At 39.7% G+C, this 15,008-nt stretch overlaps 1 protein-coding gene and 1 long non-coding RNA gene across 2 annotated transcripts in view; one reads left to right on the top strand and one right to left on the bottom strand.

The window, feature by feature from the left end:
- OSGIN1 (oxidative stress induced growth inhibitor 1) overlaps nucleotides 1–3,792 on the bottom strand; it is a 30,072-nt gene extending 26,280 nt beyond the window's left edge. The window contains 1 exon segment of the mRNA XM_050904116.1: nucleotides 3,581–3,792. The gene's annotated coding sequence lies outside the window, so the exon portion shown is untranslated.
- Nucleotides 3,793–7,356: 3,564 nt separating this feature from the next.
- Nucleotides 7,357–14,753, top strand: LOC127021243 (uncharacterized). Its single transcript, XR_007767182.1, has 3 exons — nucleotides 7,357–7,514; nucleotides 13,011–13,194; nucleotides 13,885–14,753. It is a non-coding gene; the product is annotated as an uncharacterized LOC127021243 (long non-coding RNA).
- The last annotated feature ends 255 nt before the right edge of the window (nucleotides 14,754–15,008 follow it).

Genomic DNA, 15,008 nt, shown 5'->3' with positions numbered 1-15,008 from the left:
AATCACTCTAGCAGAAAACGAGTTATTTCCTGATCTCTTTCTATGGCAAGTGGGAAAGACGCAGAGGAATAACAGAAGATATCTATGTGAAAAGAAGAGTTCACATTGTTAGTTAACAAAAGCGTAACCTGATAGATAAAAACAACCCAGATATTAAGGTTATCTCCAGATGTGAGTGGCATTTGATAAGCCACATGAGCTCTCTGAACTTTCTGTCCTCTGATTGTAGTTATATTGCATGGGCAGGGAATATTTTTCAAAGTATGTTTGTACAGCATTGAGAAAAATGAGATGGCAATCCCTTTTACAGCTTCAAAGGCTAATACAAACAGTTTAAACAGATCATTTCTACAGACCTATAATGATGAACATCTGATTTTTTTACCACATAATTAGAGGCCTTTTCCAAATATGTAAGTATACTTTTCATGCCTCTGGATGAGTAATCTGAAAATCCCAGCACTTGGTATATTAACACCACAATAGAAACTGAACATATTCCAGAATTACATATTCATGGTTTCTTGAGGGCTTTTAAAGTTATATACAGTTACATCTGTATTGAATCAATAAGATATATTACTCTCCATAAAAATACTGCCTCTCTTCCTGCGGTATTTCATTGTCATGTCTCTAAACCCAGCATGGTGCTTGTGAACTCCAGCTGACACACTCAGAAGACGTCTGGCCACATATCTGTATTAAGTGGCCTGCAGCCATACCTCCTAAAGCTTTCATCTCATACAGCTTCACAACAGGACTGACCAAGCCATATTTAGATGGAGATTTCCAAGGAAAACAGCTTAACAAGCATAAAAGCTGAGCAGGATAGTCTGAACGAGACTACATGATGCCACTACATTCAGAGGATCTGTACCTGGGGATACAGGTGTCCATTCTGATTCCAGTCCTAAGACACTGAAAAAATCAAAGGCAGCACATTACAAATTGAGATATATAATGCAGTATGGTTTTCTGTATGTTAGTACTGAACAGATTCCATCAGGATACTTGAAGTGCCATCTTGTGGAAGGTCCATCTGAGCTATTGAGCAACCTTAGCAACCAAAAAAAACACTGAAGACATTTTAAGTCCAGTTACAAGAGAAATTCAGATATAGTATCATGGTCAAATTCAGATTTTATCATTACAGCCTGAGGAATTAGCAAAATATACTAACATTCAACAAACTGCTGGCTCTCAGTCCAGTAGTGTTTGTATTATAGATACATAAGTATTGTGAAGATAGTTTACTTAGCCCAGCTTGATCAGAAACCGTCCCACTGCAGCCAAAAGAGCTAAAAAACAATAGATGGTGTGAAGAGAGGGTTCTAGACTGGTATGAGGTACTTTCTGGATGAAAGGCACTATGTAGAAGACTTTGCTTTTGAAATAATACAGCTGTCAGTTACAGCGGACAGAACAAATCCTGTGCTGACACCATACCACCATGTTCCCAAGAAAGTAACAATGCGGGTTCTGGCTCCATAACTACAAGGTGAATAATACACTCGACTCCAGTCCATACAGCATAAGGGTAAGCCAAGAAAAGCTAGCATACAGTCTGCCTCATGAGACTCCAAGAAGAGCAAGTATATATTTTAAGATTAAGCATTTTCTTTTCAATAAAAGGAGGCAAGAAAACACCAACAAATTCTTTAAAATAGCACACTGTGCCTCCAATCACTGGCTGCATCAAACCAACACAGCTGCTCCTGCAGAAGGTAGAAAAGGTACACTACACAAATTATTGCACAACTAATAAACACCAGCAGGTGTTGCACAGCTGCAACATTATCTAAGCTTAGACTTTCATACATTTAATAAGAGGTACTTTAAGATGAGGAAGAGAAAACCCTTAACTACTCATATCGAGACAACATTAACAATTAAATTTACAATTTAAAAGCTATACAAAGACGACAATTTTCCAGAAAAAAGAATTTCCCATTTTATTTACCACCTCTACTTTTCTCTACTGCAAGACTGAGCTTACAGAAACTTTATAACATTCCAGTCCAATATCAGAAGTGTTCATTTTCAGGTGATATCAATATTGTTTATGCACAGTAGTAAGCCATACTGTTCTGATTCCCAAATATATATATACACACATGCGCCACTCCAACCACTTCAAAGATAACTAACCAGTTTACTACAGATGCTAAGGCAATAACAGAAAGATCAGTGTGTTTTACATCGTAGCATCTTTGTATTAGCTCCACCTTTCACTTCTCAACTACCAGAAATGCTTTGCTTTGTATCATTAGTAAGTGCATAAAGACAATTAAAGACCAGTACTTTCTGAACTAGGTGACTTAAAGTCACAAAGCCCTAGTTTCAGAGATTACACCCTGGCAGATATTATGGATTTCAGTAGAATCTGTACTTTGAGAACCACTGAAAAAATAGCTTAAAAATAGTTTAAAAAATAGACTAAAAGCAAACTTAAGTGCCTGTCATTAGGCATTCTCAGTCAAAAACACAGGCAAGAGTTTCAAGTGGTTAGCACTTCACACGTCCATGTTTTCTATCAGAAAGATAACACCAAGAAAATAAAAACTTTGTTAACAATGGTTAACATTGCTTTAAAGATTAACTGAAGTGTTAACATAGAAAGGAAGGGTTTGTCTCACAGTACATTATTAGCACTACATTTAGTGCCACTGACAACTAGATGTTATTGCAACACAAACATGGTTATCTAAGGCTTGATTTCAGCTCCTGTGAGTTCCCACCTTGGCAGCTCCATAGAAAACAGTTACATATGCAAGATGCCCGCCACTAGCCAGAGATCTGAAATAAAAACATATTTCTAGAGAGGAACATTCAGCAAAAGATTCAGATCCAATTAAGCTGTCACAGATGATATCACTACTGTACAATTCCAGATGAGTTTCAAGAACTATTTAACCCATATTTGACCTTGTACTATAATCCTATAAAAAACAAATTAAAGAACTATTCAAGTAATTTGCTTTTAATTAATGCTTATATTTAAAAATTGAGTCAGCATTGCAGTTAAAGTGAAGAAGCCTTAGCACAGAGGGGAAGCAGTCTTAACAACTCCCTTGTGCTTGTTCATTGAATTTAATCTCGTTGCACAGGTTAGTACCCACTTTGAACAACCTTAAAATCTCAACACAAAAATCACTTCTATAAACTGTGTTCCACTGTAACCCCCAAAGCCATGCTGTAATTAAGAAAAGGACTCTCGGGACATGGCTTGATGATACAAACCATCAGCAACAGAAACAGCTAAGTCATCCTATTTATCCACCTTTCCTGTCAGTGGTTTCTCATCCTACCCACTCTCTGCCCTCAGTTGTATCAACACACCGTTGTGACTGTCAATTAGAATCAGGAACAAACTCCTCTTTAAAAAGAAAAACTTGCTTGCATATTCTCTAAGCCAATAAACACCAATCCACTTTGCCTTATGGCTCCAACCACTATATTAGTCATCATAGCACAAGGTAGGTTCTTGCTTTGCTTTTCATCTCATGATTAATATTTCATTGCTTCCAAGCTGATTAAGAATAGTGAAAGATCAAGGTAGTTCATGAAAATCAATAGCTACCTGGAAAAATGGCCTTGAAACTTTGAAGGCTCCCATGACCAGGTCCAGGGAGGACAGCCAGGGCCAGCTGAGAGCCCAGATCATGAGAAAGGCTCATGGTAACAAGGCAGGTCTAAGGTCAAGCCAGGAATTCAATACACAGGTCAGCTCCAGTGAGGATAACCAAGGTCAGATGCAGGCCAGTGATTGCTAAACAGGTCCACAGTGACATGGTCAGGAGCAGCAAGAACCAGTGCCAGGCACAGAGATTAGCACATCCACAGCTCAGGCAGGAACCAGAAGCCCAGGACTGAGCTTAAATGGGCTCCTGGACCCATGGGGGGTGGGTGGGTGGGACAGAGATCCCAGGTGAGGCTGCCCAGGGCCATCATAGCCTGCCCTCAGGTTCTCACAATTATAAAAATAAGCCCCATCACGACTCCTATCAGTCTGTCCAGGAAGGCAAAGAAATAAATCATGTCAGTAATACCACCCTAATACTCTGAAACTCATCTTTCCGCACCAAAAATAAGCACATTCAGGAGAACACGGCTAACTTTTCCTCCTCTTGCTGCTTGTTGTATGGATAAATAGGTGATTTCCATCTCCACGGTTATTAATCTGAATGGCTCATAAGCACTACTGTTCTCCCTAAGCTTTTGGTAGTTATTATATATGCACATAAATATATGCATATGAAATGACTGGCATCTAACTTGGCCTCTCAGGCCCTAACTGAAGGGCCAGCGAAATCAGTAGAAGTCTTTTCGTTCACTTCAATAGTCTGAATCATGCCTCAATATACTAAATGAATCTAAAAGGAAGAATGGAAGAAAGGAAAGATAATGTTGTGTAAGATCTTCTTGAGGAACAGTCCTTGACAATTTCCTAGCATGAGATAAAAAAAAAATTTGGGTTTTAACAGTGTGGAATTGAGTATTGATTGTTGTCCCTTGAAAGCAGCGCAGACGACATGGTTCTCAGGAGTAACAGGAGTTATTAAAGGAATAACTACAGCAGAGACTAGAGCATGCTGGAGGTGGGTTCAGGAACAACCTATGATGTTTAACATTTTATTCAGCTCAGCCAGATTGAACTGTCTCCATAACAGCTCTGGATCTAATGGAAAAATTTGTCTATGACAGTATGCACAAAGATCAGTTTATTCCATGTTCATCCCATGTCACTCAAACATAAAGCCAGTTTTCTTCTGCATGAAATAGGATCTCTATTCGGTCCTTTCTGCTCTCCTGACAGTGCTCTGACCAATGTAATCTCTGTTATTTTGGGTTTAAAAAACTTAAAACATAAACTCGATACTGGCAGTTCTGAAATCTGTATTCTGGGGACAGGTAAAACAGTTACCTGAATCACAGGAGCAAGTTAGCATTCATTACCTCATCACATCATTCTCCTAATAGAAAAGCAGAAAACTAGCCTGTTTGGCATGGCAGAACATTTTATCATTCTCTGGGCAAGAGGAGACTGAATTTAGCTGTGTAGCTTCCTGTAATAAAACATACAAAATTAAATTCCCATGAGTTTCTCACTGATATGTCCTCTAGGCAAAGCAGTTGCAGAGAGCACATGACAAGGCTACCAAACACTAAGAAGATCTCAATTATTCTCAAGAGAGAGAAAATGCCCCAAGCCTCATGAGCTGTTCCCTATCACCTTGTCTGACCCTCTATACCTCTTCTGGCACCATGAATTCCTAAGGCTCCTTCATCCCGCTGGCACCTCTGATAATCCCCTTTCTTCCAGTTACGATACACAGGGTGCAAAAATTAGGGGTGGCAGCAGCAGTGGATACTGCCCAGCTGCCATGGGAAGCAAACTCTGGAAAGCAGCTTGCACAGCCTGGAGTCCCAAGCAAGGCTCACAGGCATTGACTCTCAAATCCAAATGTTTCAAAATGCCCCAGATGAATTTCTGTTCCTTCTGGGAATTTTCTGCCCATTTAAACTATATTTTGCTCTTCTGAAGCCTTAAATAGGCTATAAATCCATTGTTAAGAAATGCTTCATACTTCAATTTGGCATGAAGGTGTCTCCTTCGAACTTCATCATTCACTTCCATACCTAGCAGCAAGGTATATGTGATTACTTGTATTATTTGCCTTTAATTAACTTGAAAAAATAAAGCAAAACCTTTCTGACTGAAAGATCTTTCAACGTACATGAACTTTACCCAACCTTACCTAGCTTCTACTTCAGTAATGGGTTTATATCCTACATCTGTCAGCTGCCAGAGTGAAAACTTTGGCTATTCGTGAAGACATACAGTGTAATACTGGTTCATAATTCTCTGCTCTCAGCTGCACAATGTACCCACAAGGAGAATACTCCTCCAGGTCCACCAGAACATCCTCAGAGAGCTAAGATCTCTGCCTACCTTCAAAAAGGAAATAGAAGACCATAAGAAAGTCCATATTCCTAGAGAGTCCAAAGACTTTATTAATGAAGTTTTGTTAGTCAAGATTTATGCATTCACTTTATCTCATTAGAGAGAAAAAAAAAGTTTCACTCTATCATTTATATCCCAATGCCACTGTTACAGGCAGAAAGGGCTTCAAGTAGATAACTTCTTTCTATTGGATTTTTTAACCATGATTCATAGGACAGTACTGCTGCCAGGCACATGTTTTAATAGAAATGGAAAACAAGTTAGCCTGAGAATTGCTGTGTCTGTTCTGGGTTCAAATAAGTTTAAGTGCCTTTTCTTCACAGAGTAGTTTTTAAATGATTTCTGCCTTTTGTTTTGGGGAAATCGGTAGCCAGCTTCTTTAACTTCTAGTCTACTAACTTGAGCACAGTACTATATGGAGATGTATTTGTACCTTTCAGTAACCGGTGAAATCATGGATTTTTTATATAGAAGAATTTTTATATTAATTCTAAATGAGATAGGAGCATGCAAAGATATTTTGAGAAATAAAATCCATTAGATGAAGGAGCTTTTTTCCCACAACATGCAAACATTTAAATAACTTTAACTGACATTCTTGTCTCAGCTCAGATTGGATCCTCTATCCTTCTCCATCCTCCTCATTGCGAGGATTCATTTATTTAGGAATTTTATTTACTGTCCAATAAATATTTACTGTACTGGAAGCTAAAATACACCCAGATTAGTGTGCTGTGCTAAATAACGGTCAATGTCCTCGTCGTTTTCAAAGACCAGTGTCCAAATAAAAGTACTGCAGAGTTAAGTTGAACACATACTTATAACAATGCAGTTATGTGGAAGCAGAAAATGTAGAGAAAAAACCTTTCTGCAGAAATTTAGAAAGTGAAAAAGGTAATTTAAGTCTGCGTACCCAAGACAGTGTTAGATAACCGGAGGCAAGGAGGAAAAAAAAAACCCACCACCCAGAAAAATAACTTGGTTTTCTTGTTCCAAGGCATTCCAAAACCATGCATCCTTGGAACAGTCTGAATAACAAATCCCCCTTGTACAAAGCTTTTCTGGCACCCTGGTCCAGATCTGCTCCTGCTCTCTCAGCTAATGCTGCACTCACATTCTTTTAGCCCCTCACATTGCTAAACATATCACTTCCATTTACAAAAGCAAAATCTTATTTGTGCAAGCTTTTTCTACCTGCTGGAATGTATCAGGGCCCTGAGAGCACCACCAGGTCCTAATTGCCCTCATCAACATCATCTGGGGCCTCCACCCACACACTGTCGTCCCACTGGCCCAGGAACTGCATTTAAGCTCCAGGCCTTGTTCTTAGTCCTTGTCTGAGCTGTACACAGCCTAGTGCCTTACTGCTCCTGTTTTGCTCTCAGACCTACCTTGCTGCTTGGGACTTGTGCAATGACCACCAGACCTGCTCTGCTCTCTTGTTCAGGTACTGGAGGACTGCAGCCTTTGCTGGGAAGGACGCTGCCCCTGCCTGCTCACCTTCCCTTACAGAGCATCCCTTTCTTGCTTCTCCCTGACAGCATGCTTGGTGAGTAATGTATAAGAAAAGCAAGTTGTTATAAAGGGATCAAGTTGAAAAACAATGAAACTCTCCCAAAGGAAGTGGGGCTGAGGAAAGATGTAAACACAAATCTCTCCAGGTAACCTGAGCAGTCAGAGAAGGAAGAACCTAGTCAGGATCTCTAATTTGCTCATTGTTGGGCCTAAAGCCACAGCTGGAATCCTTCAGTGGGCTCTGCTCTATGTAATGATGTTTTCAGCTACCCAAGGTGCATGCCTGCTGATGGCTTGTGAGAGGAAGCAGTTGCTTAATCAACAAGCTGAATCTACACAGTAGACAGAGTTTCTAGATCCTTTGGGAAATCTTTATTTTGCTATGGGTCTATGTTGTTCAGTTTGGCCCTCTTCCATTCATATACAATGTAAGCTTTTAAGTGTTACTGTATTGACTTACTTGTAATATGTATGAAACTAACAATCTGTGTCCCAAACCATGTCTAAAATGTCATTTACAAACATGAAAGATGCAACTTTCATTGCATACATTATTCTTTAACTCTCATCCTTGTGAGCATTCTCAAAAAATCACCTTCCAGTACTTATAGTTTTATCAGAATTCAATTGCTTTCTGTGAGTCAGAACTTAAAGGATATAAAGGGATAGTGTTCTGTAATCCAAGTAACTCCTATACTCTGATCTTTGGTCCAGAAACAGATGAGGGATATGTGTTCTAGGTGCCATAGATTCATTAGCTGGGCTTAAAAAATCCTTCTAGTTTATATTTTAAGTATGTAGCATCTTGCAGACAACAGGCAAACTAAAATCAAACCTGTCCAAAGAAGCTTAAATAAGCCTGCCCATAGATGGGCTTTGTTACTGGTGCTTACAGGTCATGGTGTGAATTTAGCATGTTAAATACACAAGTGATCTCAGTCACATACCAGTGCAGGCTTTTTCCATCCAATATGATATGCACAGGATACCACAAAGACTTAAGTATATGCTGGTTTCAAAGTAAAACACCACAAACTCCCAAAAGGAATAAAAAGGTCAGTTCTACTCTAAATAACAGCAGTGATAAACTAGAATAGTCACAGTATGCTTACTGCAGATTGAAAAATAATGATATACCAAATGTCACCCAAGGAACTTTGGTACCATAATTTCTTATGGTTTCTGAAAGTTGCCTTCAGATCCTGTCCAGAGGCTACCCAGAAACCACAAGAGGAATCACTGATTCATTCCCAGTTCCAAGAACCAACCCACATAATGTTTCCAGGTAATGAACATACAGAAAATGAAGTACAGTCCATAGAAAAGAAGAGAAACTGAGAATACTGCGACCCACACAATGAATGAAAGAATTAGGATTGCTCCTTCCAGACAGGAAGGGGCTGAGGCATGATAATGACTTTAAAAACATAAAAGGCTGCTGCAGAGCTCTGTGCAGACCAGATAGGGCAGGATGCAGTGCTGTAAAATTACAGCAAAGAAGATCTAAGTGGGGCATTTGGGAGAACTTTCTCAGAAAGCGGAGTCACCCATGTAATAGATGGCCTGGAACAAATTGCTGGAGGAGGCCTTGGAGTCCCTATCACAGAGGATTTTTGAAAACAGGTTCTATAAACAAGTTCAGTGGAAGACTGATCTATTGATCTGTCTTGGAATATGTGGATGGATCAACCTTCAGATTGCTGCTCTAAAGCCTTCTTTGGGGGGAAATGTGAGGTGCCAGGACCAAATAATGAGAAACAATACTTTCTGATTTTGCTCTTGGACTATATTGCTACTTTAATAGCAGACCTGCTTCTCTGAACTTCAGACTTGCAGTCAAGGTATTGCCCTTTACACTGGTGACACTGACATCAGTATCCTGGTAACTCTCTACAAAGAAGCCATCATCTCACCCTCGTGATCATCCTTTGTGTTGAGTAGTAACAGTATCTTAGTAACCAAGTGACAGCAACTTTCAAAATTGCAGATAGGTACAGAAGCCTCACACAGGCTTCAGTAAATTTCCAATTCTTTACGTTAATTATGAATCTTAGTTACAGAACACAAAACAGTCCCTTACCATCATTTTCAACATCAGTTGCGTTTGCTGAATATGAGGCTATCAGATTGGACACTAATAGAAAGAAGTCACAGTTTTTGTATGCTTTTGGTGTTGGTATTTTTTGTCAATGGTAAGGCACATTCCCAGTACCCATACAATGTTATAGAAGTAATTATTCTCAAGCATAGAGTGCACCTTGAGAGAGAAATAAGAGTGTTCGTTTGACAGCTTTCAAGAGTAGACTATAACCAATGACATGTCATGCAGAGATGGATCTGGAAATGTAGACAAGCAGTTCTTCTGACCTTCCTATAGACAAACCTGGTTTAAGAAAATTGAGAAGGTGCCTCGTTGGGCCCACCTCTACATCAGTCCAAAACAACTACAGTGGAAGAAACAGCACAGCCGGTATACATCTACTAGGGCTTCTTAGTTTGGTTCTACATCCTGCTCTTTCCACTTTTACTGAAGCATATGTTGATTGGGAACCAACAGGAAAGAATAAGGAGCTAGGAGAGAGAACCATAAAAAGGGACAAGCCAACATAGCAGGCAGGGAAGACTTTAAAAGAAATACCCTTCCATAAATGTCTCGATTGCCAAGACTACTTTTATCAGGGAAAAGGAAGAAAATATCTCAGGCTGAGAATTAAATTGCAGGATGACCCTTGGTGAAAGCTTAGCCATTGTATTTGTCCTGCAGCAAGAATTAGAAACTCTAAGCGAGAACCTAGAGATAAGTCTAAACCCAAGTGAGTTCTTTGACAAGGAGGACAATGATCTCCACAGGGACTTAGATAAAATGACTTGCAGAAGGAGGGAGAAAGTTGAGCCCTGCTTTTACTGTGAAGGTGGCTGAACACTGGAATAGGTTGTGCAGAGAAGTTGTGGAGCCTCTGTTCTTGGATATATTTAAAACCTAACTGGACATGGCCCTGGGCAACCTGCTCTATCTGACCCTGCTTTAAGCAGGGGGGGTGGACAAGATGGTCTCCAGAGGTCCCTTTCAACCTCAATTATTCTGTTCAGCCACACTGAATTTAACATTATGTTAAATTATTCACAAGTATAAATTTTAGCCAAGGCGCTCTTTGGGATAGAAGACAGAAATAAAAAGGTAGATTTCTTAGTCCTCAACAAGTGATGGTGGATAATTTTGTATATGAATCATGGCAGAAGAGAGGCATTTGAGCCTCCCACATACAGAAAACTGGAAAGAGGATTTGGAAAAACTTTGAAAGATACACCAAAGGGAATGATCAGAGGGAGGGTGGACAACCAGGAAATCACTGGAGTCAAGGGAGCAGGAAGTTTCAAAATTGTGTTTCAGCATGGTCAGGGATCATGACGATGAAGTACCACTCTTGACTGAGTGCTCATTGTAGACTTTGGCAAGAACAACTATCGACTCAGGAAATAGTTCACATTTTTTGCTTTACTTAAGTACTAACTAAAATACTACAGCAATGCTTTGTTGTTTGCTTTTTAAAAAAAAAAAATCACTAATCTTTTATAGCTCTAGTTATTCCTACACACAAAAGTTTCTGGGTAAAGTTTCTGAAAGCATGTAAGTCCCTTGGATGCTTCTAAAAAAGCTCATCTCCATTGCTTTGCACTGTCAGTATTGCAAACAGCTGAACACTTAATCTGGTCCAGACATTCCTAGCTAACTGAAAGCATGATTGCAGCACATCTCTGGTGCAACTCACTTGAAAACACCAACAGGTTTTTGCACTTATTCCCATTCTTGACTAAATCTTTCTCTGTCACTGCTGCTCTCCAGCCTGTGCTAATGGTTTGCTGTCTTTCATAGCTGAAGGACAGTTATATAAAGGATCCCACAGCGCTTGCCTGCTAGTATCAGGTGGGAATTTATCCAAGGTGCTTGGTTTCTTAAATAATTAGGAACAGAACAGACTATAATGGAACAATATAAAGGACTTCTAATGCCAGGGACGAGTGCCAAAATCACTCTGGAGTGCTCATGTTAAGATTTCCTGGGACAGTCTGGTTTTATTTATTAACTGTAGGAATTTTTTCCTCATGCCAACACTGATACGTGATCATAATATGTAAAAATCTACTATCTAAAGTCTGGTAAAGTTCCAGGAGAGAGTTATACAAGCTTCATGTATAAAGTGATGATGGAAATATTCAGTCCTGCTTTAAAAATGTTCAGCTAGCACTGAATTCAGTGGGATCCACAATGACTGGAGGTTTACCCTCCGTATCCATTGCAGAACTGCAACTGGTACGGGCAGATCCATGTGTTTGTTAGAGGTTTATGTTTATACTTTTCTCTACTTGTGCTGGTAGCTCAGTTTGATAAATAGCCTGGACTGGCTTTTCAGAGAGCCTGAGGACTCACAACACTGAACAGCTGCAAACTGTTAGTTACACAGAGAAGAGAGAGCTTGTGACTTCTCTTGAAAAGAAGAGCTAAGGATCCAATAATCCAGAAGTTCCTGTTGAAAAAAAAAATGGCCTAAAGATGTGAAGCAGTGGTTAATGTAATCAGTCGTGTGAAGAGCATCTTGCTTGGAGGACTGAGCATGGGGTGCAGAAAGGCCCAGAGTAGCTTTGGTATTGCTTAGTCTCAGGAGCTCAGGTCTTGATCTCACAATGCACCTCCTGAATTCTACAACCCTCCATAGGCAGATTAAGGACACACTTAAATAACCTACTAGACTGAAGCCAGAATGTACAGCACTGTGTAATCAAGCCCAGAAATTGAATACTAACCTGGCTCAGTTGTGATTGGAAATAATCTCTGTGTAAACACTGTTCAGAAATGGTTTGGATGCTGACCCTGCCAGCTGTTTGGCAGAGGTGAAACCCTTTTTTCTACTCAACCCCTTTCATTTCAGTGAGGCTTTGCCACTTATGTCTCCCATAACTCAAATTCTGGTTTTAAATCCTTTTTGCATTGTTCTTTGGGAACAAAGGAGGGTAACAAAACTCTTCTTCCTTGCACCTGTACTATGTTTTTGGCAGGCTTCTTAAGAACAGTGGGGTCTTGCACTGCCCACTCCTCTCTGTCTCCCCTAGGTCTGAGCATCCTGACTGACCTCAATGCAGGCTTTAACATTTTGAAAATCATAATCGCTGGGTCCCTGTTCTTCTTCTTTGCTTATCCCTTGATCACTGTTCTTACAGGATTATGCCTGGGAACAGAGATCTGGTGCTGTGCTTAATTACTGTTCCTTCTAATGGACAAAGGCCATTCATTACACTTTTTTGTTGAGGAAGTTCACCACATTTCCAAACACTTTCTAAAACCATGATTAAATTGATAAATAACCCCTGATAACACTCAAATTTATTGAAGCGCAATGGGCTCGCTTTTTTTAGGATTGCATAAAAATGCTTATTTACAGAATTTAATTTTAAGTTACTAATGAATCTTTCTGCTTAAATAAGAAAAAACAAAGTCCTGGCAGAATACCACATTTCTTCATCTTTCTTCCAGGTTCAATAGTCGGCACAGGGTAAAACATTGGGTGGAATTACTTCTCATCTTGACAAGCATCCTGAAAAAACTTTCAGATGCCTGATGCTATTGAGTCAAGATCACCAGATCTGACACCACATCTTGGACTCTTCTATGCCACCTCACTTCAGAATGGTGCTGAAATGCTGCAGAGATCTATAAGGTGATCAATGGTGTGAAACGGATAAGTATTCTTAAACAAGTAAGTATTATTAAGGCATAATGCATAAGGAGTAACTGAATTACAAATTTACGGCACATGAGCTGTTCTTTATTAACACATTATTTGACACTTAATGTGTACATTGATAAAGAGGTCCTTTTGCATTACTTATAATTAATTTTCACATTCAGAATTGTTTCATTTGAAAGGTAGAATGTTGTGTGGATAGTTTTTCTTTAATATTTTTTTTGCATTGCTCAAAAGAATATCACCAGTTTGTCCTGAACTGCTTTACTTGTCCCATTTACTGCTGTTGTGTATTTATAAATAGGATAGAACAAATAATTTTTATGTGGAAAGTACCCACTCGTGACACTTGCCTGAAACACTGGAAAATAAGACTGATGCTCTTCCAGGTTACACTTGCTATTTTGCACAACTACTTTAGGCCTAATATTTTCTCTGCAGAAAATGTAGTTTTCTATGTAGAAGATGTAGTTTGGTCACATCTGAAAATGCTAATGTATTAAATCTAAAATGATTCAAGCACCTGAGATATGATGAACTTCCATCAAATCCAAGACAGGTCTACCTGAATTCCTGCCTACAGTCCTGGCCCAGTACTCCAGGATTGGGTCTCTTTCCCATCTTTGCCCCTCCAAACTGTTCACCTCTGTGGTACACTTCTAGATGTGCTCCAAATCAGTGTCTCCAAAACAGACCTGCCAAGTGGACTCACTTCAACATTGTGACCTGAACTGCTCCAAGATCAGGCACCAGGTATGTGCATGACTCCCCTGGTTCCTTAGCAGGCCAAGCAGCCCCAGGACTTTGCCCTGGACAGCATGGGCATACCAGCTATGGGCACACCACCAGCTCCACAGGGCATGTGCTTGAGATCTCCGCCATGGAACCGGGAGCTTGAGCCTTTTGGGTGCCCTGTTTCCCATGAGACACAAGCCTGGGCTGACTTCTCTGTAAAACTAATTCTTGTCAATTCTGTGGGTGTTAAGAGTGAAAGACATGATGTGAAAATAGCTGCCTGTATTATATCTGTCTGTGAGTTTCCTATCAGCCTGTGAAACTGTCAAGGCCAAGTTTTTCAAATAGCTGCAGAATCCCAGGAGTACAAGTTCCGTATATATAGCTCATCTGGTGCTTTTTCTCTCTTTCTAAGAAACAAAAATTTCGGGGAAACATTTATTTCATTGAAATCCCCGTATTTCTTGTGAATTAGGCCTGACCAAAAGGAGTTCTATCAGCTGCATGGCAACATTTATCCAAATAATGCAGCAGTGACCTCTGCTGCACGGCTGATGCTATTTCATACTTGTTCTGCTAAATTAAACCTGCTGTTAATACTCTTTCACATAAGTTAAAACAATTTTTTCAAAAGCAAGTATTCTTGCCTCAAGGTAAGAGCATTTCTCTTAATATTAATACGAGGGCTTCAAGCCACAGAAGATTATTTTTCAAGTTACTGACATGAATGTACCACAACTATGTTTTAATGCTTTCATTGGTTATCAAAAAGAGTATTACATTAAATGAACCTTGAACTACCCTCATAAAAATATTCCTGTTAATTTTACGGGAAGGAAACTGAGGCACCACCCACTGGGTGACTTGCCTGCAGTTACACCCAAAAATCAATGGCAGAGGCATCAAGTTCAGGGGAAATCATGATTTCAAGCCCTGTTCTTTAATCACAAGATCATCTCTTCCTTTCCTGTGCAGGATCAGCAGAATATCAACCAACTGTAAATGGCACGTGTCACGCCTGTACATTACACTCCACACTGCCCATGTGACAA

The sequence above is a fragment of the Gymnogyps californianus genome, chromosome 12 (assembly GCF_018139145.2).
Source record: "Gymnogyps californianus isolate 813 chromosome 12, ASM1813914v2, whole genome shotgun sequence".
Taxonomy (NCBI): domain Eukaryota; kingdom Metazoa; phylum Chordata; class Aves; order Accipitriformes; family Cathartidae; genus Gymnogyps; species Gymnogyps californianus.
The sequence above is the reverse complement of the archived record's forward strand: the minus strand, read 5'-3'. Positions and strand labels throughout refer to the sequence as shown.